The following is a 27,281-nucleotide window of genomic DNA, read 5'->3' on the forward strand; positions in this document are numbered from 1 at the left end:
AATTTGAGTCTATTTTATTGTTTTATACTTTCTAACTATATTTTGGCTTAATAGCTCATTTCATTTTTAATTCCTCATGCCAAAAGTGGTTAAAAGGAGAGACATAGAAAGATACACACACCACACAGAGAGAGAGAGAAATGTGTATCAGTTGCTCAATTTTGAATTTGCCCAAATCTATTTTGGTAAAAACAGACATAGCATCATAACCAAGGTCATCTTTCAAAAATTCTGCAAAAAAATTGCAGACAACTTTTTTATAGAGGGCCTATCTAACAATGCCTGTCAATGGTGAACCTCCAGCAGGGATGGGAGTATATAAAAGAGAAGACAAATTTTCCTACAAAAAGTGATGCTAGGATGTTAAATTAGCAGAATATACTATACAGTATAATTCACATTAAGTAGTACATAAACAATTTCAATTAGAAATGTCAAATTGTCTTTTCTGCAAACATTATCATCTGTTGCTTCTCCTGAATGGCAATGGGAAACTTGGGGGCCATCTGCTGCCATTCTCAAGATTCCAATGTATGGCTGATACTATGAAGTACAAGAATTTTTCCAGCCTTGTCACTCTACTTTTTACCGTCAAGGGCCTTCTGGTCGTGGAGCAAACTGGGCCCCTTTGTAACCAACTCCACTGGAGGTTCAAATAGCAATAGATTTGCAGAATCCCTGGCCACTAGGGCTCCTGTATCTTTTGATTGAAGTCACTATCATTTTTCCTTTATTTTTCCTTATCTCAACCAGAGTAGTAACATCTCTTCTTGATGTTCTTCCAACAACCTCTTTGCTCATTTAATTATCTTTATAGCACATACTTATTATATTAGTCTCCTAACTCAGAAATATTCTTATAAAATTAAAATATTCACTTTTGAATCCATATTTCACAGAACTATTTGATTAAAAATCTTAATTTTTATGTAGGTTAGACATCACTGCATTTTTAATCCAATTAACTAATCATAATTAGGTCAAATATATTTTTTAGGTCAAATATTTTATAGATATTTTAAAATCTTCATTTTTAAGTACATTAGATTCCTTACAAATTGAATATTATTCATACAATTAATCATAATTTATGATCAGTCAAATGTTAATTAACGGGAGGAACTGGTATTCATCCCCAGATGTATTGTTGAGTGTCAGCCTGTTTCATGGACCTAGGTTATACTCAGAGAATAGTGCAAAGGTCTGGGATAAACTAGGACACACCTATCATCAGTTATCAACTAATTAGGTAAAGTCCAAGATCAAATTCCTATGACTTGAAAGCAGTGTCCTCACAGGAAGTGGGACAGAAAAATTCTTCAGTATCCAATCTCTTAGAATTTGAAATCCAAGGAATACTAATTCATTTTTCCCACTTTATAAAGTTTTATATCAGAATTGGTAAGCAGGCAATCTTACAGTTCTATCTTTATTCAAAAAATGCACAACCTGGGAAGATATATAGGTTTATAACCGCAAAAAAAGTCAAAGCAACTGTCAATGAACAACAGGAATAGGCCATTAAGCTTGGACTCCATATTTTTGCTAATATCCCAAAATTTAAATCAAAAGCCTTTAAAACTTAAAGCACAGAGTCTGAAAGATAAACTAGTGATAAAATATAAGTACTATCCTCATCAATCTCGTGTGAAATAAGGTAAGCATCTCTTATTAGCTTAAAGTGAACTATTAAAACACTAGTTGCAGAGTATTTTCTCTGAATTTCTATTTAATATATGAAAATGGGAATTAAAAATATTATCTACTTCACTGGTAAAGATTAAGTGGTATAATGCATGTAAAAATACATAGCAAAAGGACTCAAGCTATTTTACTTTTTCTTTTTTGTAGCAAGAGATAGTGTATGTGGAGTAGAGGGAGAGAGAGAATCTCAAGCAGGCTCCACGCCTAGTGCAGAGCCCAACGTGGAGCTTGGTCCCACGACCCTGAGATTATGACGTGAGCTGAAATCAAGAGTTGCACACTTCACCAACTGAGTTACCTAAGCACCCAAAGACTCAAAAATTTTTGACACTAATAGCTACTTAATAAATATGCCCTGTTAAAAATAATTAAGAAACTAATAAATAACATAGTTTGTAGTACTTAGAAAAGCACAAAGAAATACAGTGTCGTCCATGCCTGTACATGGTCTTGCTAATTTTATATCATCATTATATTTCCTTTCATTTAATTTTATTTTACTTCATATTCTTTATTCCTTAAGTATTTTACATATGTTTTAAGAATAGAAGGTTGCTTGCTCATTTACGTAGGCCATTTATATGAGTAAGCAGAATTTTTTGCCAAGCTTTCATTAAAGCTAACATAATTCATTCCAATCAATTTCTTCATTTTTATTTCCAATGTTAATGATTCAATTTGCATTCTTTGCTGAGCCTTATAATTTTGGCAGCATCTACGTGGTGGACAACAAGACTGCCATATAATTTAATATCTATGAAGAAGAGCTTTTTATTGTTTATTTTTAGCAGTATGTGCCCTTGTAAATGAGTCAGGTTTAAACAAAAAAGAGATGTCATTTTGTCTATATATTATTTCAAATAAAAGCTTAGGCTTAACAACATCATCTAATAACACTACAGAGTATTGTTTTAATCCAAGTAGCATATATATCCAAGGAAATTTATTTTTCTTACAAGCCAAACATACCTTTTCACTCTTGAAGAGGGTGAAACAAATAGGTAACAACAAAATCAGCCCTTACTTCATATACTCAAGTTTCTTTATCCATGCAAAAGATCATAAAATAACCCTACTATAAATAGAATGTGATCTAAACCAATGCCCAAGTAATTCCTGGGTCTTTATAAACCTGAACAAATGACAAAGGGATCAAGGCACAGAACATCTGCCTCATCCTTGACATCCATGTGATGACCCAGATAGATATTCTCTCTACTCAAATGGACACAGACACACTTTTATTCAACCACTGATGGGGATATCTAGACGCATGAAAAACAAGAGAGTCACTGTGATTTAATTTAAGCATCCTATGAATTTTACAGTACTCTTCAAATGAAATTGTTTTGGCTAAATGGCATTTATTGAACAATTAAAAATCAACTTTAAAAAACTGCTTTAAGCTCTCACGTGGGCTCCGAACACTATTGAATAGGAATTGGTAAAAGCAACATATTTCCAATAAAGAGAAAAGCTCTATACTAAAAATAGTCTACCATGAAATAAATCTAGATTTAATTCCTGAATTAAATTCAGATTTTCCAACGGAGAATTCCTCTAAAACTTTATTAAATATCTCAACTTACTGAAAAATGCAATCAGCTTTATTACTAATTATTATTATGAATTATTTTACAGGGAAAATAAATGCACATATATTTTGTCCTGTGGAATCTATGTACCACAGCTTTATCTTCCTTCAACTTTCAGACTAGAACAGGAAGCTACAGTTATCACACCACCAACAGAAAAGATTTATTCATAAGAAAAAGGAGAAAAGGAGAAAGCCGATATGCCGAGGTAGAAAGAGAGAGAAGTATCAAAGTCACTATCTCCTCTAATACAAAAATCCATCTCTGCAGAGTTAACATCTCAGACTCTGGAGTCTCCTTGGCTGGCCAATATACCCTGTTCCATTTCTGATTTTCCAGTGACGTCAATCTCCTCAAATCTAATTCCCAGCAACAGTAATAATGTCATGTACTTTGGAAAGGCTTAGATGAGACTATACACAAAAAGCACTTGTGATAAGGCTTTATATGCAATGCTTTCCTCTTATGATTATCATTGTTAGTATTATTTTTCCATAAGGAAGAATAATGAATAATTTGCTAACTTTCTGTTCTCAAAGAAAAAAGAAATATTACCCTTTAGCTTCTCACATCACTCTTTCTACAATTGTGGTATAAATTACTATGTATTTAGTTATTCCTTGATGCTGGGAAGATCTTTTCCTTTTATAAATGTCAAATCTCAGGATATATTTAACAATAAAAAAATAATTTTTAAAAAGGTGCTGCATTAAAAAAAAAATAAAAAGGTGCTGCATTCATCACTTACAGATGAGATATAGATATTAATTTTCTAAACTTTTAGAAAAAATGTACTGTCTTCCTCCTACATAATATGTTAATGATCATGAATATTGTAGTTCACTGACTACAATTCTTCTCTTCCATAGTCTCCAAGAATCAGAGTTTAGTATAAAGAAATACATGACCTAGATATTTCTTATTACTGTGTAAAATATTGTGAGGTTTTTTTTTTTAAGATTCCATTTATTCATCTGACAGAGAGAGAGAGAGCGTGCACAGCATGCACACGCAGGGGGAGTATGAGGCAGAGGGAGAGAGAGAGAAGCAGGATCCCCACCGAGCAGGAAGCCTGATGTGGGATGTGGGGCTCTATTCCAGCATCATGTCCTGAACCAAAGGCAGCTGCTTAACCAACTGAGCCACCCAGGCGCCCCTACTGTGAGCTTTTTTTTTGTAACTTAAAATGAAAGAGAAAAAAAAATCACAAAATGAAAATTAATACTCTTTAAAATGTACATACATGATTATTATTTTATTTGAATAATCTACTGTAAAAAATAACACCCAGAATAATATTTAGTATATAATTAGCCTTTATAAGATTTTGAACTTTTAAAACTGAAACAATGCAATGCATTGTTAGTGTCAAATAAAGCTGTAGCTGTTCTTGAAAAAAAGGGCAGTTTATTCCAGAGTAAATAGCTTATACTGCCATCTCAAGGAAGCTAAGAGCATAGAAAAAATCATCTCCATTAGTCAAAACAAACACACACCCAAAACAAAACAAAAAACTTCCATCATGGAGGTGTTACAGTAGAATGAAAGAGGTAAAAACAATTGTGATTGTAAACTAAGAATTTAGAAGCTTTCTTACCACAATATTCCAGTAGAAGTGATAGTGACAAAAATCACACAGGGAATTCTAAAATAGCCCTCAAAATTAAAGCTTTGCCCTCTTCTCATCTAATGCTACTACACATTGCTGTTGGTAAATACATACTGCAGGAATATAGAATAAAAAGAAGCAACTACAACAAAATATCAGTGTGTACTCTTCACTATGGCAGGTTAATTGCAAAACTACAACAGAGCCCTTAAGATGTAACTCAAAGCCCATGGAGAATTTGTAAGGAAAAAAAAAAAAGCCCCATTAGACTTTTCACAATACACTGAGCAATTGAAAACGTATTTGGCTTTTATGTGCATCACTAAGAACTGACAGGTTATAAAGTAGTATAGTTTCAACAATATTGGGATTTTAGTTACCTCTAAATTCATATTATAGCAGTCAATCAATTGTTGGCTTTAGGCAAGAAAAGAAGATAAAACAAACGGTTTTCATTTACAACTGGGTTTCTTACCTATTCCTAGACATGAAATCGTAGATAAATGTACTCTGGTACATGATTACATCTCATTTATGTATATAGATGGGAGTATCAATAAATAAAACTAAAATTCTAGCACAGTTTGCATGTCATTAAATTTCTTCTGATAACTTCTAAGATTGAAGGACATGAAAAAGTTATTTGTGTCTTTGGGAAGTAACATTTCATTACCAAAGGAACACTTCATAAAATGCTAGCCTTCTTAGATAAGTCTTTGAACATCAATTTCACATGATACTTCTACTACAACAGGAAACTCACTCAGCCACATTTTTATGGTAAGCTATTACCTGGGAATAAACTGAGCATATTCCCTCTTTCAGGAAACCAAGGCATATCATATCACTTAATGTACCTTAGATCTAAATATTAAGCCCAACACCATTTTTTTTTTTTGCTTTTAAGCCCAACCAAATTTTTATGAATTTCCTAGAATATATGCTTTACCTTGGGACAGAACAAAGACAAAATTAAAAAAATAAAAATAATAAGAAAAACAAGTTTTACTAGTAAAACAATATATTTAGGCATGTCCACTAGTTAGTTCAGACTCCATAAAATGACAGATAAAGAACTAAATTGCAGATACTCTCAACATCCCTACATATATAAAAGTTTTTTTTTTAAATAAAGCTATCCCACTCAAGAAATACTCAGTTTTAAAATTCAGCAGAATGTCATTGAGCATATGAGATTTGCCAAACATGAAACTAAATGAGAAAGAGTCCCTTTCCAGACTAGAACAGTAAGTGAGAGACTCATAAATAGTTATTGTACAATGTGATATTTACAATTATGTGAGTATTGTGTTTTATACATACCGAAATACTGTTCAAACTCACTTGTTAACACAATGAATCCTGATAGAGAATGCCAAGAACTAGAGGTGAACATGAATCATTCTGAAAACATATGAGTAATACCTACTTTAAGTTCATTTTAATATTTGGAGAGTCAAAGACTAACTGAAAATAAAAATAGATTGTGGTATATAAAACACAACTGCCACTATGTCTAAAAACAGCAAGGTATTAATTAGGGGGGAAATTAATATAAAATAATGTCACACTAAAGAAATTCAATCTTGCATTAAAAGATCTAAGTAGACAAGCATTTCTCATTTAAACCTAACCATAACTTCATATTCCCTCATTTATTTTGTTCTTCTGATATCAAGAAGGATAGTAAAGTGTCTTGGTTCCCTGAAAGCAATAATATCTGGCTTGTGCAACACATTAATTCCACACATTTTCCACTTAAATTCATATATAAGTTCAAATTTTGGGTGTGGGGCAATATTTTATTTGGTTTTTATTTGTTTTCTTATATTGTATAATGAAAAATTCAGGGTTTTCATAAGAGAATTTTGAGAAGCGCCTGGGTGGCACAGTCAACTCTTGGTTTCAGCTCAGTCATAACCTCATGGTTGGTCATGAGATCAAGCCCTGATTGGGGCTCCTCGCTCAGCTCAGAATCTGCTTCAGATTGTCTTTTCCTATGTCCCTCTCCCTGCTCACACACACTACACTTTCTCTCTCAAATAAATAAATAAAATCTTTAAAATAAAAGAGAATTTTGACTTTCTCATGCATCACTAATACATACTTGTCCCTCTGCAACAATATATTTTACCTTCTAGAAGATACAAACACAGAAAAAGAATGTACTAATATATATTTATATACCCTATTTGTTATATGACTCAGAAGTAACTTTCTAGATTCATCTGTATGGACAATTTTCTCTTTGAAAAAGAAAATGTTTGTAGAATTACTCCTAATTCTTTGGAGTTATTCTTTATTGACTCTATTAATCAGTGATGTACATTCTATTAATAACTAAATGAACACCTGCAAATGAAGGAGAATTCGGATAGCACTTTAGCAGACTGGAGGAAGCATCTGAGTGGAATATAAACTAATCTTCTATCAAGCCTACTGTCTCCAAAGCATCTCAGAAACATACTCTTGGGACTCATCTCTACTGAGGAAGAGAAAAGAACTATTTGCCATTGGGTTATACTACAACCATGAGGTCCTACTAAACCATCACTCTCATCTCTCCCCTACTCAGTCTTAATTTTAGTACCCAAGTATGTGTGTGTATGTATGTGAGAGAGAGAATGGGAGATAGAGAGAAAAACAGGGACAAAATACAGAGACGCAGAGACAGAATATCCTAGATCTGTATCCATCTGAATTCTGAGAGATTCCATTTGAATATGAAAGGGAAGCTTTCACAGATCCACCCAGCTGCAATGCTCAACCCCTGATCCTTCCCTCACTAGCGTCTCAGAGCTCAGGTTAGAGGACTTGTCTCACTGGGAGCTATAGTCCTCTTTTGGAAAACTTCCTTAAGTGACCCCAAATGCCCTTGTACTCTACTCCAAATCTCAGGGCTAGTGTTACACGCTGAAGATGGAGTTATTGAGCTATGCACAAAAGACTGAATCAGTTCTAAGGCACCAGGAATAGGAAGAAGAAAGTAAGGGTTAGTAGCAGCATATTTTAGCAAGCTCTCTAATTTCCTCTTCCAATAACTCTGCAATTCCTCATGGCTACATGTGTACTGAGCTCAACTTCTAAAATGGGTACGCTGGGCAGATCCTTCTCATGCACCCTCATCCTATCTTGTCCTGGTCCTCAAGTTTGGCTGTGAATTACACAGCAAGCTAAGATGACACATAATCAACTGTGATCAAATAAAGCTGTGGATTTAGAAGGTAACGAAGTTCCTAAGATAATGTCATCCTCCTGGAGGAATTAACTCATGGTGAAAATTCAGTTGTGGTTCACAGGCTGCTGTGATTAATTCAGATCAAGTAACATCTGAAGAGTACTTTGCAAATCACAAAATTCTTTCTCCTGAGTAACCTCAGAATTTTCACAACCACCTAACATACAAAGAGTCCTACAAGCCCTCTTTCAAGGAAAGAATTTCACTCAAAATATTTAAGGATTTGTCCAAAATTCTAAAGAAGGTAAATAAAATAGTCTTAAACCTAGATGCATGGCTTTCAAACTTTACAGTATATCTGAATCATCTAAAGAGATTATTGAAACAAAGTGCTGTGTTCTACATCCTTTCTGCTTCCATAGCTCTGAGGTAGGGATAAAGAATGTGCATTACTTCCAGGACCACTGACCTAAATTTTCTAACACCAGACCCAAGGTTATTTTCCACTGAAGCAATGAAACATTTTGGTTACAAAAGTTGTTTCCGAAGCCTCAACTCTGAAGTGGTTCTACACTTTACTAGCTATAGCAAATTATGTAACATTTCTATTTTCTCTTGGATTACTGATCATAAGAGGAGGAATAATACCATTTTCAGAATGTTGGTGAAAATTATTCGAGATAATATATTTAAAGTGGCCTAGAATTAATAAGTGTTGATTAAATATTACCTATTTTTCTCATAGTATTATGGGGTTTGTTACTTGTGAATAGACTTTAGAAAATTGCTTATCCTACTAAAGTTCCTCCAAATTAGACCAAAAATGATAAACATTTGATTATAAATCAGAGAGAAATTTACTAGTGCAGAGTAATTATCATAAAACTACATACAGATTTGATTTTTAAATGCAAATCCATGCATGATAAACACATGTATATTTGATATTTTTCCTAAAGAATGAGATAATTTGACAAATAAACAAGTGTGCTTTGTGTCTTTAGCTCATAGAACAGATTCACCAAAAACAAGGTAAGCTTATATTAACTTCTACTTATTAATTTTAACTGTGTAAACCAACTATATCTGGATCAACTATACCCTGTGAATGTCTCAAAATTTTAATACAGAGATATAAATGTGTTGGAATTCTTTTTTAAAACACTTATTCTCAGACTTTACTGTGTTATCAGAATCACCTAGAGTTTTGATAGATTGCTAGGCTGCCTCTCAAGAGTTTCTAATTCAGTAGGTCTGACATGGAGCCAAGAATGGACATTGTCAACAATTTCCTGGGTGGTCCAAAATAATACAATGAAACTACCTGCCTTATAGTGAAGGACTAATCACAGAAACAAAGAGCACCCAAAGAAAAGGGCCTTCATGTAACAGGCCACCAGATATAAACAATAAAAACTCCAATGATTTATTTTCATGAATCTATGGCCTGTTATTGGTCTTGAACCACAATACAAATCTCATTATAGTCCATTTGCTAAGGATGGAAATATTACATTATTATTGAGAAGTGATTTAAATAGTGTAAAAATGCCATATAATGTACAGGATACAAATAGATGAATTCATATAGAAATCCTTTGTGATTATTATAAACAGAAAACTATTATAAAAGTGAGCTGCCGGGCAGCCCCAGTGGCTCAGCGGCTTAGCACCGCCTTCAGCCTAGGGTGGGATCCTAGAGACCCGGAATCGAGTCCCATGTCACGCTCCCTGCATGGAGCCTGCTTCTCCCTCTGCCTCTCTCTCTCTCTCTATGTCTCTCATGAATAAATAAATAAAATCTTTAAAAAAAAGTGAGTTACCAAAGAAGCCTTCTTATAAATTAATCTTTGAATAGACTGCTGTTTGTAGTTAACATTTGAAAATAAAAATTGATAATCTCTAATAAGTTGTAACCTTCAGAGAAGGTTATAAACAACACTGAGTCAAGCACATGGAAAGAGGTCAATATATGCTTGTTGAATGAATAATAATGAAAGGCACAATAAATGAATAAATATAAATTTATGAATGAATGGATACAAAAGGCACTATTCAACAGAATATCTGAATACTAAATATTATTCCAAAAGTGGATGGTGTGAAAAATAAAACAGGTTGGTATATAACATGAATCAAACAAAACACTATTCATTATTTGAATCAACAATTACTGGGAGAAAATTAACATAAAAATATAACAAGAAGTGTGTTCAAATTTAATACAAAATAGAATTAAATACAGAATTATTAAATATCTGTAGGGAAAAAATAATCTACTGAAAACCAGCAGTAAACAAGGTATCCCAAAGAACATTCCTCAAGGATTTTTTCATTATATTTTGGCTTCAGTAGCACTGCTTTAAAAGGCAATGTCTGGGGCAGCCCAGGTGGCTCAGCGGTTTAGCACCGCCTTCAGCCCGGGGTGTGATCCTGAAGACCTGGAATTGAGTCCCATGTCAGGCTCCCTGCATGGAGCCTGCTTCTCCCTCTGCCTGTGTCTCTGCCTCTCTCTCTCTCTCTCTCTCTCCCTCTCTTTCTGTCTCTCATGAACAAATAAATAAAATATTTAAAAAATAAGTAAAAGGCAATGTCTGGCTTCACTAGTCTGATAAGTTTCAGAATCTTATAGATTCCATAAAGAAGAGAAACAAAAGCATAAGAGAGAAGCGTAAGAGAGAATATTGAATATTACATATTACCTAGATTTTAGTTCCCACTCAGTACAAAAAAAAAAAAAAAAAGAACTTGTGATTGCATTAATCATTTTTTAAGCTTTGCTTTAAAAATTTAGGGTATCTTGAAGTCATGAGTATTAAAAACACATCTAAGTAAAATAATAGTATTAAAAACACTAAGCAAAATAGTCATCATACCAAAATATCATCTTCAGTAGAAAAAAGATGGATCACATTTAGATTCTGACATTAAATAATTGTATTCTTCTAATATACATGCAGTCATGGAAGTACAGAAAAAATAAGTAAAAAATAGGGCTTAGAGTCTAATATTACACAGTAAAGATGCTTATGACTTATTCTCATGATTTTTCCTTTTCCTAGAAAGGGTCCTTTCTAAGTATAAGAAAAGCTGTAAGAAAATCTTGGCATGAGAAGAGCAAATATTCATTCATATATCCAACCAATAGATTTACACTCTGGCTTACAAAATATAAGAAGAGGTGCTAAGTTCTAAGGCTATGAAAGCTCCAATTCAGAAGAGAATTATGTAATTATGTAAATGTACAGAAAATGATTCAGGATACAAGAGCAACAACAAGCCCATTTCTAAGAGTGTTTTGGAAAGCTAAAAAGAATAGGTTTCTGCATGATGACAAATCAATAGTCGTATGGTAAATTAGTTTTCAAAGGTGAACATAACAATTGTTATTGCCTGTCCTACATGCTCTTCCAGAACATTGTTATTCCCCATCAAGTAACGGAGTCTAAGTCCTCTCCCCTTGAACTTGGGTGGGCCCTCGAGATTGCCCTGGCCAATGAAGTACAGATTATAAGGGATGCTTTATGACTTCCAAAGTTAGGCATAAAAAACACTGTGCACTTATATTTAATTTTCTTAAGATGTTTTGGAAGTTAACTACCATGAAAAACCTAATGAGTGGCCAGTGAGGAGGTTTAGATGGAAAGAAAGCAAGGCCACTGACCCACAGCTGCAACTGAGCTTCCAGCTGACAATCTGCCCCATATGCCATCATGTGAATGAGTGATCTTAAAAGTGAACGTCCACTTCCCAACTGAAACTGCCCCAGCTGAGGCAAGCTATTCCTACAAGTCCAAACCAAATAGAAGATTTATGCGCAACACAAGTAATTGTTTTTTTTAAGTTACTAAGTAGGGATGGTTTCTGATGCAGCCATAGATAAATGACATAAATCACCTATCAATATTTTGCACTACAGCCATGAAATAAAATGAGAACACAACAATATAAAAATGAGCTGGTGTTTGTTTTCAAATAGGCATTCTATAACTCAAATGATACAATGTTATCAATATATTAGTCATAAAGCAGAGACTATCAGTATCTAAATGACCTAAAGTTGGGTTAGATAGTTTGAAATAATAATAAGGAATATATAATTAAGCAGAGCACACTGAAACAGTATACTGAAGAGGGAGAATTTCTACAAATAACAAAGGTAGAGACCTGCTTCAGCCACATATATTTGTGTGTATGTGTGTGTATGTAAGTGTCTAAACACTTCAAAGCACTGTTCAAAGCAAGAATAAGGGATGAAAAAAAAAAAAAAAAAGAATAAGGGATGAATGAAAATAAGGTAGTTCCATAATTATTATAGACAATAACAAGAATAGAGTTAGTAACCATTTATATACTAATTTAATAGCTATAACATAGCTTCAGTAAGGCTTCATTTATCGATATTGTTTATTTACAAATTGAGGTAACGTCTCATTTTGTTTTCATAGTTTTTCCTTAGAAATTAAAACAAAAATGAAAATATTTTAATTTTCAAAACTTCCCTCAGAAATTGCTATTACAGCAATGAGAAACAAAATGTTCATCCCATAATTTCAAAACCCATTAAGAAAATATTTTTCAATCTTCCTATTACATTTCTACTTGAATAATACTTGCCATATATCTATATTTGGCATCCTAAAATATTTTCTCAAAATTAATTCAATAATTACTTCAACACATATTTATTGAGCACTTGTTATATCCCAGACACTGTTCTCAACACTAAGTATAGCTACTGTAAACACTGGAAATAAGGCAAGATAAACAGTGAAGTCCTTGTTTTTATGCAGATTATACTCCAGGAGATCCAAAAGCTTATGAACACTTACTACAGTAAGCTAAATAACCCAGATTGATCATTTTTCCACAGACTTGACACTGAACTTAACTTGATGCTGGCATAATCTTAAACTTGAACATCACCAAAACTGCATAATATCTACTGAGCCTAAGGTAAGTTGTAATTGTTTTTCTCCAAATAGTCCTAAGTATTCAAGATTCATAACTATGAGTACTAAATAACAAGAAGAGGAATGTGAATTTCAAGAAAAATAAAAGCCTCTAAGTGAATTTATTCCTTTTTTCCCATTAGTTTTAAGTATTTACAAGAATAAAATTAAGTAGCTATGATCTACTGATACTTAAAGTTTAAGACTCTTGTCAAGTAAAGTAGATATGATCCACATTATCTAATTTCTTAAACCAGTTAACAACATCAGTCTCCAGGAAAAAAAAAAGTGTGTGTGTGTGTGTGTGTGTGTGTGTGTGTGTGTAAGAGAATTAAGTAAAAGTTTCGAATGAGGAAATGGTTCTCTAACTGGTATAAAAAAATAATCCACTTTTTAAAGTTGGGATGTGAGCTTAGTTATTCTCTTAGTTCAGAAGTTGCAACTGGAAGTCCCATTGGCTAAATTCAGCTCTCAAATATATTCTATTTCAAGCAGGCTGTCAAGGAGGAAGGGGCAGGGAAGAAGGTAGGTATAGATTTTGTCAATCTTAGACAAAATATGCATTCTGTGTTCTAGACCCCTAACTGCCTCCTATATATTTTGGTCCTCTCTGGGCATTTGAGTTTATGACTTGGTTCTAGTAAGTTCATCATTTTATAGGTGAAAAGTTAAAGTATTATTCAAGGCACATAATACAAGGTTATTATTATTGTATAAGTGGTATTTTAAAAAATGTTAGCAAGATATAAATGGATGTTTTAATGACTACTTGACATTTGCACTATAATATGTAAGCTCTTAGTCCAAAGTCTACCCAACTAAAAGGTTTGGTAAACTCCTTGCATAACTTCACTCCTTTCTCCAATTTGTTAAACTTTTATTTTACTCCATTTACATGAATCACTTCTAAATTTATCACAGGCACCGCAAAATTCATTTACCTTCTATGACTGGATTCTCTTTCTTATGATAAAAGAAATAAAATGCTAAAAATATAAGCAACCAGAAAGAATTCCCAAAAATAGGTAGATAATATATAGTTAGATCGACCTATTGATCCAGAAACCAGCACTCTAAAATCTAAATTGCAAGCAAAAAACACTTGTCTTTTATTACATAAACAAGTAATGGGAAAGAATCTTTCTCTTCACCTTTTAGATATTCAAGAACAGACCATAAAACATCTAAGGAATTATAAATTGGCACCTCGGCAAATCATATATGTCTACTGAACAAGAACACTTTAAATAAAAGCAAACAACTTTCACATAATAAGGATCCATGTAGATCATCTTTTATTACCCTAGGTGCTTGGAATATTCATAATGCAGCAAATGTTTACTTCTGTTTTCACACTGAAATTTAGGTTATCTGAACCAGGATGTCAGATTGGCTGTCAGCAGAAGAGATCCTCAGACATTAATGTTCTTAGCACTGCATTATCACTTGAAACAAGAAAGAGCTAAAGTCTTAAGAGCTTATATGTGACATGTCAGGATTGCTTTAGAATAAACTCTTACGGTATACAATAAAAAGCCTGAAAGATATTCTGTAAAAGATAGGAGTATTTAAGGGAGAGACTCTAAACAAAACAGCATCTGCTCTACTTTTTTCTATCTAGAAAACAAAACAAATAAAAATCTGGCAATATCTTTAAGCCAGTGGAGTCCTTTATATCAACAAGTCTTTCATACATATTTACATATTTTTGAATTGTGAAATATTACACAAAAAGTATCTTTGTCTTGTATCTCATTCTCACAGAAATGGAAATCACCCATGAAACCACCCAGTTCACGTTTTCTACTTGCCTTGAATGCATTTTTGAAGAAGTTTCTTATACCTAATTTAATAATTGCAAGTTTCCTTTGTGAGACAAATTACATATGGATGTGTTATGCAACCATTTCTTTCCACTGAGAGGCCACTCTCTAGTGGTTAGCTATTCCCCAGACAATTTAATGTACCTAAGAAAAAAAGGAAATTAGAATTTTGTAGATGATGTTTCAGAAACGTATCTAAAACTAATGCATTCTTCTTAAAGACATGTTTGTTTAAGTGAGAGACAGTGGGCAGCCCGGGTGCCTCAGCAGTTTAGCGCCGCCTTCAGACCAAGGCGTGATCCTGGAGACCAGGGATCCAGTCCCAAATCAGGCTCCTGGCATGGAGCCTGCTTCGCTCTCTGCCTGTGTCTCTGCCTCTCTCTCTGTCTCTGTGTCTCTCATGAATAAATAAATAAAATCTTTTTTTAAAAAAGTGAGAGACAGTGTGACCTAAAAATAAAGTCTTAAATTAGGACTTAAAAGACCAGAATTAAATTCTCCCCTGTGTCTTACTAGCATTGCAATATTAGACATATCATTTAATATTTTAGATCCCTGTTTCCTTATCTGTGACACTGGAAGAAAAAACTGTCCTTATATGAATGTGAAATAAACAAAACAAGCTAATATATGAAAAACCTCCCTAAAAATTGTATATTTGCAAAATATTTCTGTACTTGGTATACTAGACTCTATTGTTTGCCCATTCATCAACCTTTCCCTTGCATTTTTCTTGCTAACAAATATGTTCAAGTGGCCATGCTCCTGGCTCTAAGGGGTAAATAATGATTGGTTTAAACTGATTAGAGAGATCAATCCACCTATGTCCACCTATATCTGGGACTGGCCTGGAGAGGTGGCTATGAGACTCATTTCTGGCCAAAGAAAGATAGATATATGTGTGCTGGGAACCATTCTGGGAAAGATTTCCCTTCATATATGAAGAAGTCCACTCCACCATTTGCACTTCTCTCCTTTCTGCTTTGGACACCATTAAGTAAAGATATGATACTTGGCATCTTGTGACTAAAGTGAGATAAGTATGAAAACAAAGGCACACATGCTTGGGATGGGTGGTGTAGAAATATGGAAGGAAGCGGACCTAGATGACACAGATGAGACAGACAATTCCATACTGATGTATGTGGTTAGGAATTAATCGCCATGATGCCCTCCACAGGAAGCCTTACTCTCCTCTCCAGTACCAACCAAAGCATGGTTGCTTGCCTACCTATCTGTTGGGAGAGTATAGTTCAGTAGGTTATGATTGTTTTGTTTTTAAATATTAAAGATATAAAACAATTATTTTTTTTAAATTTCAAAAATGTTACAAGAAAGGAGGAGACTGGTTTAATAAATGATGGTTCATTAATATAATATTAAACAGGCATTAAAACTAATGAGGCAGACCAATATGTCTTACAAGGAAAGTCTCCCACATATACTGATCCATAAAAAGCAGAGTTCCAATGCAATACATATCATAGCATAGCATTTAGATTCTGTAAATGATATATCCCTATATTACATAATCAATAGAAAATACTAGAAAGATATAGGATGAATAGTTTACAGTTTTTAACTCAGAGGAAGTAAAAATTCAGACTTTCAAAGTTTTTTATACATTATTCTAAACACTTTGAAATTTCTATAATGTTGGGTCACCTGGGTGGCTTAGTCAGCTAAGCAACCCACTTGTGATTTCGGCTCAGGTCATAATCACAGGGTCTTGAAACAGAGCCCTACCTTGGGCACCACATTCAGTGGGGAGTCTGCTTGAGATTCTCCCCCTCTCCTTCTCCCCTCCTCTTACCTGTGTGTACACATGTTCTCTCTCTCTCTCTCTCTCTCTCTATATATATATATATATATATATATATATATAAAACAAGTAAATCTTAAAAAAAGAAAATTCTATAATGCCTATAAATATATAATTTATGTAAAAAAATACAAATCACAAGTAAGTTTATCTTCCCTGTAAAGAGAAAAAAAATGGTTATAATGAGAAAAAAAACTATTGGTTTCTTTAAAATTAATAAGCAGTACATATTTTACCAAAAGACAGGTGAGAAAGTCTCTGCCTATCGATTATTGCTAAACTCTTAAAATACAAAGTACTTTCAAAGAGTAAATCATATATTTAAATCTTGATTGCTTTTGAGAATTCTAAAATAGTGATTATAGTATTTTTATATTGTTATATAGTATTTTTTATAATGTTATTTTTATTTTAACCTAAAAGCTGTAATGAAGGATGATAGCGAATTTTAGTATCTAGTAATCACAGGTAATGTCAGTCAATTCACTTATTTTAATATGAATCTACCCAAGTAATGATGTTTCACTAATTTTTAATTAATCACATAAATGACTCCTCTCAGTTTACTTACAAACCAGAACCCAAAGTTGGTCCCAATGAAATTAAAACTCATTTATCATAAACTTTGAAAAAGAATTTAGTCAGAGAAATAACATTAAAAAGAGAACTCTGCATTAAGAAAGCACTGTGTTAACATGAGGGAAATACATCATTAAATAATTTTTGATTTCATAGAAGATATTCTGGTTACTTATGAAACATTTAACAATTATCGAAATTTAATGTGTAAGTAAAATCAAAGCAGTCAAAAATGATTCAAAGCTGCAGAAGAAAAACAATCTTTTAGAGCAGCTGATTCTAAATAAATTTAATGACAGGGAATCTACACTTGTTATCAGTGTTCCAACTATCAATCCTTCTAATTAAACTCTTCTTCACAAATCTGTATTACAAGCAAGAAAACAACATTAAAAGACACAGACACACATACAGAGCAGAACACCTGGACACATGAATCACCCATGACTAATTTATATGGCAATTAACTCTTACCCTCTTTTTCTGCAGATATGTACAATCTTAGTTTGTAACATGACAGTAGTCTCTCTCCAGAAATCCTTACACATGCATATATGACACACACTATCAAACTCACAGTTCCCAAGTTGATTTAGTGATAATTTTCAGTGTAATGTTATTTTATTTGAATTAGAGAAACCACAATTTTGGGTGTGAAGATGTTACCTCATACTTCTATTTTAAATTTTTATTATATTACATCCCATTTTATAAGCAGATGAAGTTGAGAAAAATTATGCAATTTTCTTATTTTCACCCAACATATGGGAACATCTGTGGTGTGGTGAGAGAGAAGATTTAATCACCATTGGAATAGGGCCTCTTGATTGCTACCCTAAGATTCAGTTTAATTGGCTATTCTAGAAATCAATAATAAAAGTATATCACCTCTAATGCAGCAGTAATTAAGTTAGGGTTTCTCTATCCCTGTATGTTTTATTTCAGCTTTTGAAGATGTCAACACACATTTTATATCCATGGCATCTCAAAAATTAGAGTCATTGTAAAGCAAAAGGTATGATAAAGGATTTTGCAATTTATACCATGGTCCCAATAATAGGTCACTATTATGCAGGAGCAAGCTCTTTCTATTCAGGTGCTTTGGTCTTTGTCAGATTATGGTTTCTTGATGTAGTAAGAGAGGGGGAAAAAAAGATGATTGTGGGTAAAAAAAAATTTCCAGCCATTTCTCCAAACTGAATTTCACCATGTCTCTTCCAGTCAATCTTAAACATCTGCCATTTGAAAACCATGTAGGAGATTAATCCTACTATGCTTATTATAATGGCCATTTGGATTTCATCTTTCTAAAGAGATATTACGCATCATAAAGAAAAAATGAAGTCTAGCTTAAAAGCTCAAAGGAAACCACCAACACATATGCTAGAAAGGATCTACACATATATATGACACAATTACTAAAATTCATTATAAATACATAGTTCATGAGAATGTCTGTCTAGGGCAAGAAGGAAATTAACATCTCAGAAAATGAGAATAAATTTTTCATCCCATTTTACCACATCAACACAATGATCAAGACTACTTAAAGTGTTTTGTATTCTTTCAAAAATCTTTTCTTTTTCCTTCAATGCATATCTAATGGAATCAGAGTGAAAAGCAAATATATAAAAGATTTACCATGTAAGCTTATGAAAAACCATTAGTCAGACATAAGAATAAGCATGAATTTTACATATCTGAAATGATGGAAATTTTAGAGGAAATGGATAAAATGAGATTATGCTTTGTCTAAAAATTGAAAATATTAATGTACAAAAGTACTCATTTTTCCTTTCTGTTTTTAACAGGCATTGGAAATTAAATAAGATGACCTATTCCACACTGTATTTTTGAAGTTTCACATTGTTTCAAATAAAATTGTACAACATGTGTTTTCATTTTCTCCATGGGACTCATCCTTTATCCTCCCTAAGGCATGGATGATAAATAAGAAGTAAGTTTTACCAGCTGGCATCCTTCATGTGTACCATATTGTGAAAAATCGAAATCAAATTTTCTTGAACTGAAGAACACAGTAAAATATACTTAGTCTGACTGTTCCCAAACCTTCATGTTGTATCTTTATAAAAATATATAACTCTAAGAATAGTATTTCATACTACTTCCTAGGTTTAGACTGACTTCTGGAAAACTGTTTAACAGAAGTTTCAATGGAAGTCTTTCAACCAAGCTTCTGAAAATATATCATTTTAAATGCAATTACATGTCAAATCTCCTTCATGTCTCATGTCAATCAAACCTATCAATTATTTATCAAGAATGTAAAAGTCTATTGAAGTGTATTTGCTAAACCATGACTGGATGGACTCAAAACACTTACATGAGAAGGAAGCTCATAAAGAGCTGATTCAAGACCTACAGAGACTGGGTTATAAATATATTACCAGGGTGTGGTTTAGATGCTTATATGTCTACGTGTGTATGAAGAAACCCTCACACTATAGGTGGCAGATGCAATTGGTCAAAAGCTAAAGAAAATTTTGTTGGATTACTTTTTAAAACTTCATTCAAAAAAATTTTAAAAACTTGAGTATGGTAGTTATGCAGGAGGCCAGGCCAGGGATGAATTTCATCTCTGTCACTTATTGCTCTGTGAACCCAACTGGACAAGATCCTTTATTTCTTTGAGGCTTTAACTAAAATAATGACAATACTTATCTTAGTATTCATTGTTTATGGAAATCAATGGACTACTATTTTTATATTAGCTTTACTGGCATAAAAAGAACTATGTAGAGTCCTGATTCTGCTATTTGAAGAAATGGCGGTTTCACTACTTCTAGGAGAGTAGGTACTACTTTATTGAATATTTTGAACATCTGCATTAAAATGCAACATTAAGGAGTAGCATCCCTCAGGGTGCTCAGAGCCTTACTTTTAAAGCAACATCTTAACATCATGCGTCCTGAGGGAATAGTTTTTTAAAAAGTATATCTGAAGCTTTCAAAAAGGAAAGAATCCTTCAAAAAATGTTTTTGCTCTTTAAATTCTTACAACACAGCATTCCACTTGCCCTTCTCTCCACACTCCTTTCTCTACCCTCTTCTGCAAGGTATGGTGCTAAGCCACAAACAGTCTTTACATAAGAATCTTTACTAACTGCTACCTATGGACCAGACTTGGCGTCAAGCCCTTGATATGCACATACGCCATCCAAAACCCTTTGTGGGAGGGACAAATACTACAGAGTTCTTAGAAACTTTAGGCATTTTACATATATGATCAGAATGAATCTTCACAAATATCCTATTGAGTAATTATGGATATTCCCCATTCATATTCATTACCAATTATTCATTACCAATTATATTGGTAATTATGAATATGAGAAAAATAAGGTTCTCAGAAGACAGGCAACTTGCTAAGGGTCATCTTGCCTCAACACTGCCTTTTCTGTTAACTTCTCTGCTTCCCCTCAGACTGCTACTAAGACTATCCTGGTGGCCTTGGAGACAGATGTGCCTTATGGGGACTGGAATTGATCTGTCAACACCTCAAAGATAGCTAGTTAGGGAAGGTGGTAAAATCAGCAGACACATTCCAATTATTTCTCTCCCCTCATCTTTCCCTTGGCCACTTGTTCTCTCTCTCTTTGGTTCTCTTTCTCTCTCTCTCTCTCTCTCTCTCTCTCACACACACACACACACACACACACACAGAGTTGTGCTATGATGGCTAAGAGTATGGAGTTCCCCTTCAGTATCCAAAATGGGTAAAGGGGTGTGTTATGTCTGTCCTTCTATTTATACTCATGATAAAGAGCTTAACTAATTACATTCTGTGCAGAAAACCCAGCACCTAAGAAAGAATTGGAAATATAATAATTTGTTACTAAGAATTGCAGCCCCAGGGAATGTTATTAGGATGTACAGAAATATGAGACAACCATCAAGTTAAAGAGACAGATGTCATATAAAAACATAACCAAAATTTCTACAAACTTCAATATTTTTTTATTATATTTTTTTATTTTTATTATACTTTTATTATAAAAAAATATTTTTCTTTTTCTTTCTGACAGAATGACAAGAACCAGAAGCAATAAGGAAAAGGGAGTTATCAAATAATTCCATTCCCTGAGGACAAAAATTAGAATTTGACTGACAAGTAGGAGCTAGAGTCAAGAAAAGACTTTAACTGAGCAATAGTAGACAATTGAGTATTTTTAGCCCTAGCCAATCAGCTGGCTGAAGTCCACACCTGGCTTAGCACAGCTGGATAAATGGTCAATGCTTAAAGCATGATCACTATGAATAAATAAGGGTTAGTTAAAAGAACATTAAAATATTGGTCAGCAAGTTTTAGTTATTTAGGAGAAATACTAAAAAGGCACTGATCTTTTTCTTCCACTTTAAAAAAAATGATATTGTAAATATGATCATAAAGATCAAATAAATTAAGTAATTATTATAATAGCAGCAATGACTATATAAATTCCAAGTCATAAGGCAGTTTTTCTTATAAAACAAACTATATACTTACAAATCACACCAATATTTCATTAGAAATTATGGCTTGCATCATTTTATGGAAGAGAAAACTGAAGTTTAAAGAAGCCAATGCAGTTTCCTAAAATTTCAGTCAGTAAGAACATGGCTGAGCAAAAGTAGCTAGATTTTAGTGTTGTTAATTAAATTTCGGAGGCCCTTATTTTCATTGACTACTCCCAAAGCCCTGTATCTAATTTTATGTTAACATTTTTAAAAGGGCCTCCCAAAATATATAATCTTCAAGGACCCATAAAACTTGGATTTTCCCCAAGAAAGGAAACCATTACTCAGATCTTACCCAAAATCCAAAGCTTTTTAAAACTTAACCCTCTTATAGTGCTTTTAATTTTACAACTCTTAGTTTTTTCTTCCACTAATCATAATACTGATTCTATCTTTACAAATGCATTTTTTTAGGTACTGTTAGCTTTTTGGAACTTTTAGGTAGAATATAAGAGGAGTTTACTCCCTAAACACCCTACAAAGAAATGACTGTAGAGTCTGTGACACTGTTGAAAATTGCCCTAAAATATCAAATGCCAAGGACTAAGTTAAAATTACAAAGGCAAGGGACGCCTGGGTGGCTCAGCAGTTGAGCATCTGCCTTTGGCTCAGGGTGTGATCCCGGAGTCCTGGGATCAAGTCCCACATCAGGCTCCCTGCATGGAGCCTGCTTCTCCCTCTATGTCTCTACCTCTCTCTGTGTGTCTCTCGTGAATAAATAAATAATTTTTTTAAAAAAAATTACAAAGGCAAATGCTATGCCCTCTCTCTTTTTTACCATATCTCCATACTTATCCTTGTTTAAATAGTTAACAAGTATTGAACAACTACTTCTACCATTACCTCCTATGGTCTTACCCACCTTTATTTAGTATTTCTATTATGTTTCCTCTCGTTTTCTCTAATCTTTTTCTATTCTATACCCTCTCCCTCTCCATTGTTGTGACTTTGAATTTATCTATAGATTCATACAAGTATCTTTCCATTTGTTAATTCAATCAACAAGTATGTAAACCAAGCACCAACTACATGCCATAATTATACTAAGTATGAGGTAGAGGAGGGATAGTGAACCAAGACAAAAATGACTTTCATTGTCTTACATTCTAGAAATAAATACAGTAAACAATTGACAACATAATATATTTTTAACTTCGGCTGTATTACAAGCTATAAAAGATACCTACTGGAAACTATGAGTAGGTATACTTATAGCTAGTAAATTTCTATACTCATAAAAAGTAAATCTTACTCTGGTAGAAGTAAAGAGAAAACTTTCTCAAAGAGGTGTCTTCTAAGCTGAGTTATGAATGATGTGTTGAGATTGACTAAACAGACAAGTAGAGCCCTCCAGGAAGAGGAAAGAAAAGCAGAAAAGCCCTGAAGAACAAAGGACTAGGGCATTCCAGAAATGAAAGGAAGGCTTCTGTGGCTAAAGTCAGAGTGCTATAGGTTTGGGTTGGTTGAGGCCGTTGACATAGGCAAGGGCCAAATCACCTAGGACAGCAGATCTTGTTAAGGAAAGTGGCATAACAAAATGTTCCTTTTGCACTATAAATCTAAAATTATTTCAGTGATAAAGCCTCCTTTCATCATTTCTGTGATATTAATATACCACATTAACTCCTTGCTCCATGATGCTATTGTTCATGCCCTTTTAACAAAACAAGGTGAACTTCTGGAAGGAGCCATTGTTTAGATCTCAGGTATGCTTGCTTCTCAAGACAACAGTTATATTCTCAATTAACCTAGATATCTTTGTAGGATACTAATGGCTATGTAAAATCCTCAGTTCCTGATCATTGTGAGCATTTATTTCAGAGTGATTATATGTTCTCTCTACAACTTCCCTAATACACTCTAAAAATATGCACGGGTGGATGCACATTTCTGCAGTATATTTCCATGATAAATTAAAACAGATAAAATCTTAAAATATAGAATAAAGTGGACCCCAGGCAAAAGTACACTTTGTAATTTCAAGTTATCATTACTATAATATTCGATTCATTTTCGACTTTCTACAATGATTTAATTTTAAAATCAAAACTTAAAATTCAATCAGATAACAGTTAAAAAGGAGCAACTCAGTTAAATAGCCTTATTGAAAAACACATTTATTCCATGAACTTGAATGAATAAAAAATGCAAAAGAATCAATAGGTAGGTAGAAAGCAGGAAGGCAGCATTAAATTACAGGAAGATACCATATTGGGAGGAAAAGGAGTCTCATAATTGAACTTTCATTCATTTACCCAACACCAGGAAACACAAATACATAGACACACACACAATTACCCCACCTTTCTCTTCCATACATACGAACATGAAAATGAAGAGTAAACAAGAATATCTGGTACTTTTTTTACTTGTGTTTCCTGGTCCTTTCAATAAACATTACTTGAACCTATGGCTCTATAGAACTAGGTGATTATAAGTAAGGATGTAAAATATGCATCTACTAGATTACAGGGACTTCAGTAGGTGAAAGTTTCCCCACATTACATGTGAGAGGTATGCATATTTTCAGGTTTGGGAGAATGCATATCCTTCTAAGTTTTATGCCTCAAAGACATTCTCCTGGCCTCAGCAAGTTAACACTAACCTCAAAAACCAGTAATTCTAAAATCCAGACTACTGTAACAAGCAAGAGACTATACAAAAATCCCTATTTCTCCTCTATTCTCAATTTTCTATCATCATCAAAAATCATAGATAAAAATTTTCTGCTTCTCCAAACTGCTTCCATTTTGTGTGCTCACACATTTTTTCAAAGCTTCTATGCCATCTTCCCTCACATTCATGCCTTCCTTCCATGAAGGAATCATTCCTAAAGTATAAAGTACTTTGGTATGCCCTGAAGGTATCTGGAAAGATCTGGGCTATCTCTGTAATTTCTATGTACCCTTTATATTTTATCAATTAAAGGGAAAATAGGTAAAGAGGGAAAAGCCATTGGTGCAAGCGTTTAATGATCCAAGTGTAATATTCAAGGCTATAAGACAGTAGCAAGGGAAGAAACAGAAGGAAGAAAACAAACACAAACAACAACACAGTATAGGGCTGTTTCTCAGAGACTGAATTTCGTAAAACTAACTGGCTCTTACTGCATGACAGTTCTGGGTAGAATTTACTTCCCTAAAAACACAATCAACATCCAATAAAGAATACTTTGTATTCATAATGGCAAAGTAACTGCTATATATATTAAAAATTAGGATATACGTAACAGCATGGTATAGTCAAAAGAGTGAGTTTGGGAAATATAGATGCAGGATTCACAGATACCAATTAGTGATATGATCTTTAACAATTTACAAAACCTCCAGGAGGCTTAGCTTCCTCATCTACAAAATGGAAACAGAAATGTTGACCTCATAGTTACTATAAAAGTTAGTAATGGGTTCTTTGTAGTATAGGGTGAATATTCAATATAAAGTGGCTTTTATTATTAAAAGTATTATCTTCTATAATGATGCCTAAATTGACCCCATCACTTACGTAACATTCAGATCAGAAGTTTTAATGTGACTAACTTTGAATTAAGAAATTTTCCAGCAATTTCACTCTTTGCTGAATTTACTGCTTGAAAAGAGTTACATTTTGGAAAAAAAGCATAAATCTTAGACACTGAGATATTCTTAGATACCATGATAATATGAGGACTAGAAGAGGAGTTGAGAGGGTCCCTTAAATTTAGTAAGAACCCCAAAACAATCCTACAAAGCATAATAAAAGGAAAGAGCCAGCTGAAGTTGAAATAAACTGATCCAGTAAGAAATGAGCAAAGGAGTAAGACGCTTGTTTTCTTCTACCACAGGGACATGGGCTTTTATAGCTAGCCAATGTGCAATGCCATATAACCCAAGCAACACAACCCCAGCACTGGCCTACATTTTTTACAAATGAGTTAAAAAAAAAAAAAAACTTAGGTAGCTATTACCATAAACATCAAAAGAAAAACAAAAAAACAAATAATGAGATTATTAAATTCAGGTTGAAGGAAAGAAATGTTGAAATGCCCCACTCCATGTAGTTCTGAGTGTGGCTGTTAATAATATGGTCTCTATGAGTGACATCCCCTGCAAGTGCACAGTACACAACTTCTGTGGCCATAGGAGCTGGCCCTACATAACCCAACCTTGAGGAATTTCAGTACAAAACAGAAAGAAAAAGAGAGAACGAGATGAATTTGATGAGTATGGGTTATAACTTGCCTTGTAAAAAGGTCTTTCACTTTATAAAATACCTTATTACCGGTAAGCCTTTAAAATAGCAAGTACTCTGTGCATTTTAAATGATTCGGTTTAGAAAACATCACAAGGAACATAACTTTTTTTCAGGAACCCACCTTTTACTTTGTTGGAGATATGCATTAACAACCAGTTAAAAGAAAAGTCCCCAGGTATAGAAATCTGTCTGGCGGGAATCAGGATGTAGAATTCAACCCCTAAGTACGGCAGGTCAAGGTCAACAAGCAGATTTCAAACAGGAAGCACATACAAAATTAATCACAAACCCAGACTCAGAACCCAGCTGGTATTTCCAATAGTAGAAAAGGAAAATTCACAGTTGAAAGAGAGGCCAAGATAGAAAAGGTAAATACTAAAGGTGTGAATACTGGCATTTCCCAAGATGACTGACAATAAACTCAGTAGTTCTCTAGCTCTCTTAACAGAGAGAAATGTTGCCCAATGACCTCAATACATGGCAAAGCCAGCATGTGAACCAAACGTGGGTCAACAGATTAATCTCCTTGGTTTAAGTATTCTACCTGTGAGCCATGCAAAGAAATAAATCTCTACATATCTCCTTCTTTGCTTTCTTCTGTCCTTCCTTCCTCCGTCCTTCCCTCCCTCCCTTCCTCTTCTTGTTTTTCTTCCTCTTCTTTTTCTTAGATGATCTAGCCTGTGAATCAATCATCAATAGCTATGGGTAAATCCTGTCAGAAGACAGTATTTTGTATTTGCTAGAAAAGAAAATGATAGATTTCACATTTTAAAATTATTCCTTCAAGGAAGTAGATTAAAAGAATTCACCTAAATTAGCAGGCCCTCCAAGCATAGTGAGATATAAATCTAGAGCTATTCAATTTCAAGTGGTAAAAAGTGACACCTACTTAGTATATGTAAACTAAGAAGTCCATGAAAGGAATATGAGCAAAATCTGCATGTGGGCAAAAAAAAAAAAGTGCTAACTGTATCTAGAAAATAACAAATGATAAAGCCAGAATGTGTCATATGCCCATATTAGCAGAAGGACAAGAAAAGGAATAGGAGTGCAAATTGCAAATGATAAAACAGAAACCAGAATGCTAAGGGCAATCAATTTTCTATTTTCATGGAAACAAACTAAGAAAAATATCATCAAGAGATGAATTGCCACAACCCAGAAACAAGAAATCTTGCTTGAATAAGCTAAGAAATTATTTACCCCCCACAAAATATTTTATTGAATGAAAAAGTTAATCAGAAAATCTTCAGTGTAGTGGGTGAATTATGT

The 27,281-nt window shown here is 33.6% G+C and overlaps 1 protein-coding gene and 1 long non-coding RNA gene across 5 annotated transcripts in view; one reads left to right on the plus strand and one right to left on the minus strand.

The window, feature by feature from the left end:
* The window catches only part of LINGO2 (leucine rich repeat and Ig domain containing 2), a 1,117,067-nt gene that overhangs the window by 1,057,197 nt on the left and 32,589 nt on the right, over nucleotides 1-27,281 (minus strand). The gene's annotated exons all lie outside the window — the stretch shown is intronic.
* LOC102155394 overlaps nucleotides 8,131-27,281 on the plus strand; it is a 42,959-nt gene continuing 23,808 nt past the window's right edge. Inside the window, exons 1-5 of the long non-coding RNA XR_005366902.1 lie at nucleotides 8,131-8,390; nucleotides 9,091-9,118; nucleotides 12,960-13,042; nucleotides 18,208-18,277; nucleotides 19,074-19,219. This is a non-coding gene — a long non-coding RNA (uncharacterized LOC102155394). The remainder of the gene's footprint in view (nucleotides 8,391-9,090; nucleotides 9,119-12,959; nucleotides 13,043-18,207; nucleotides 18,278-19,073; nucleotides 19,220-27,281) is intronic.

This window comes from Canis lupus, chromosome 11, assembly GCF_011100685.1.
Source record: "Canis lupus familiaris isolate Mischka breed German Shepherd chromosome 11, alternate assembly UU_Cfam_GSD_1.0, whole genome shotgun sequence".
In the NCBI taxonomy this organism is placed as follows: Eukaryota; Metazoa; Chordata; class Mammalia; order Carnivora; family Canidae; genus Canis; species Canis lupus.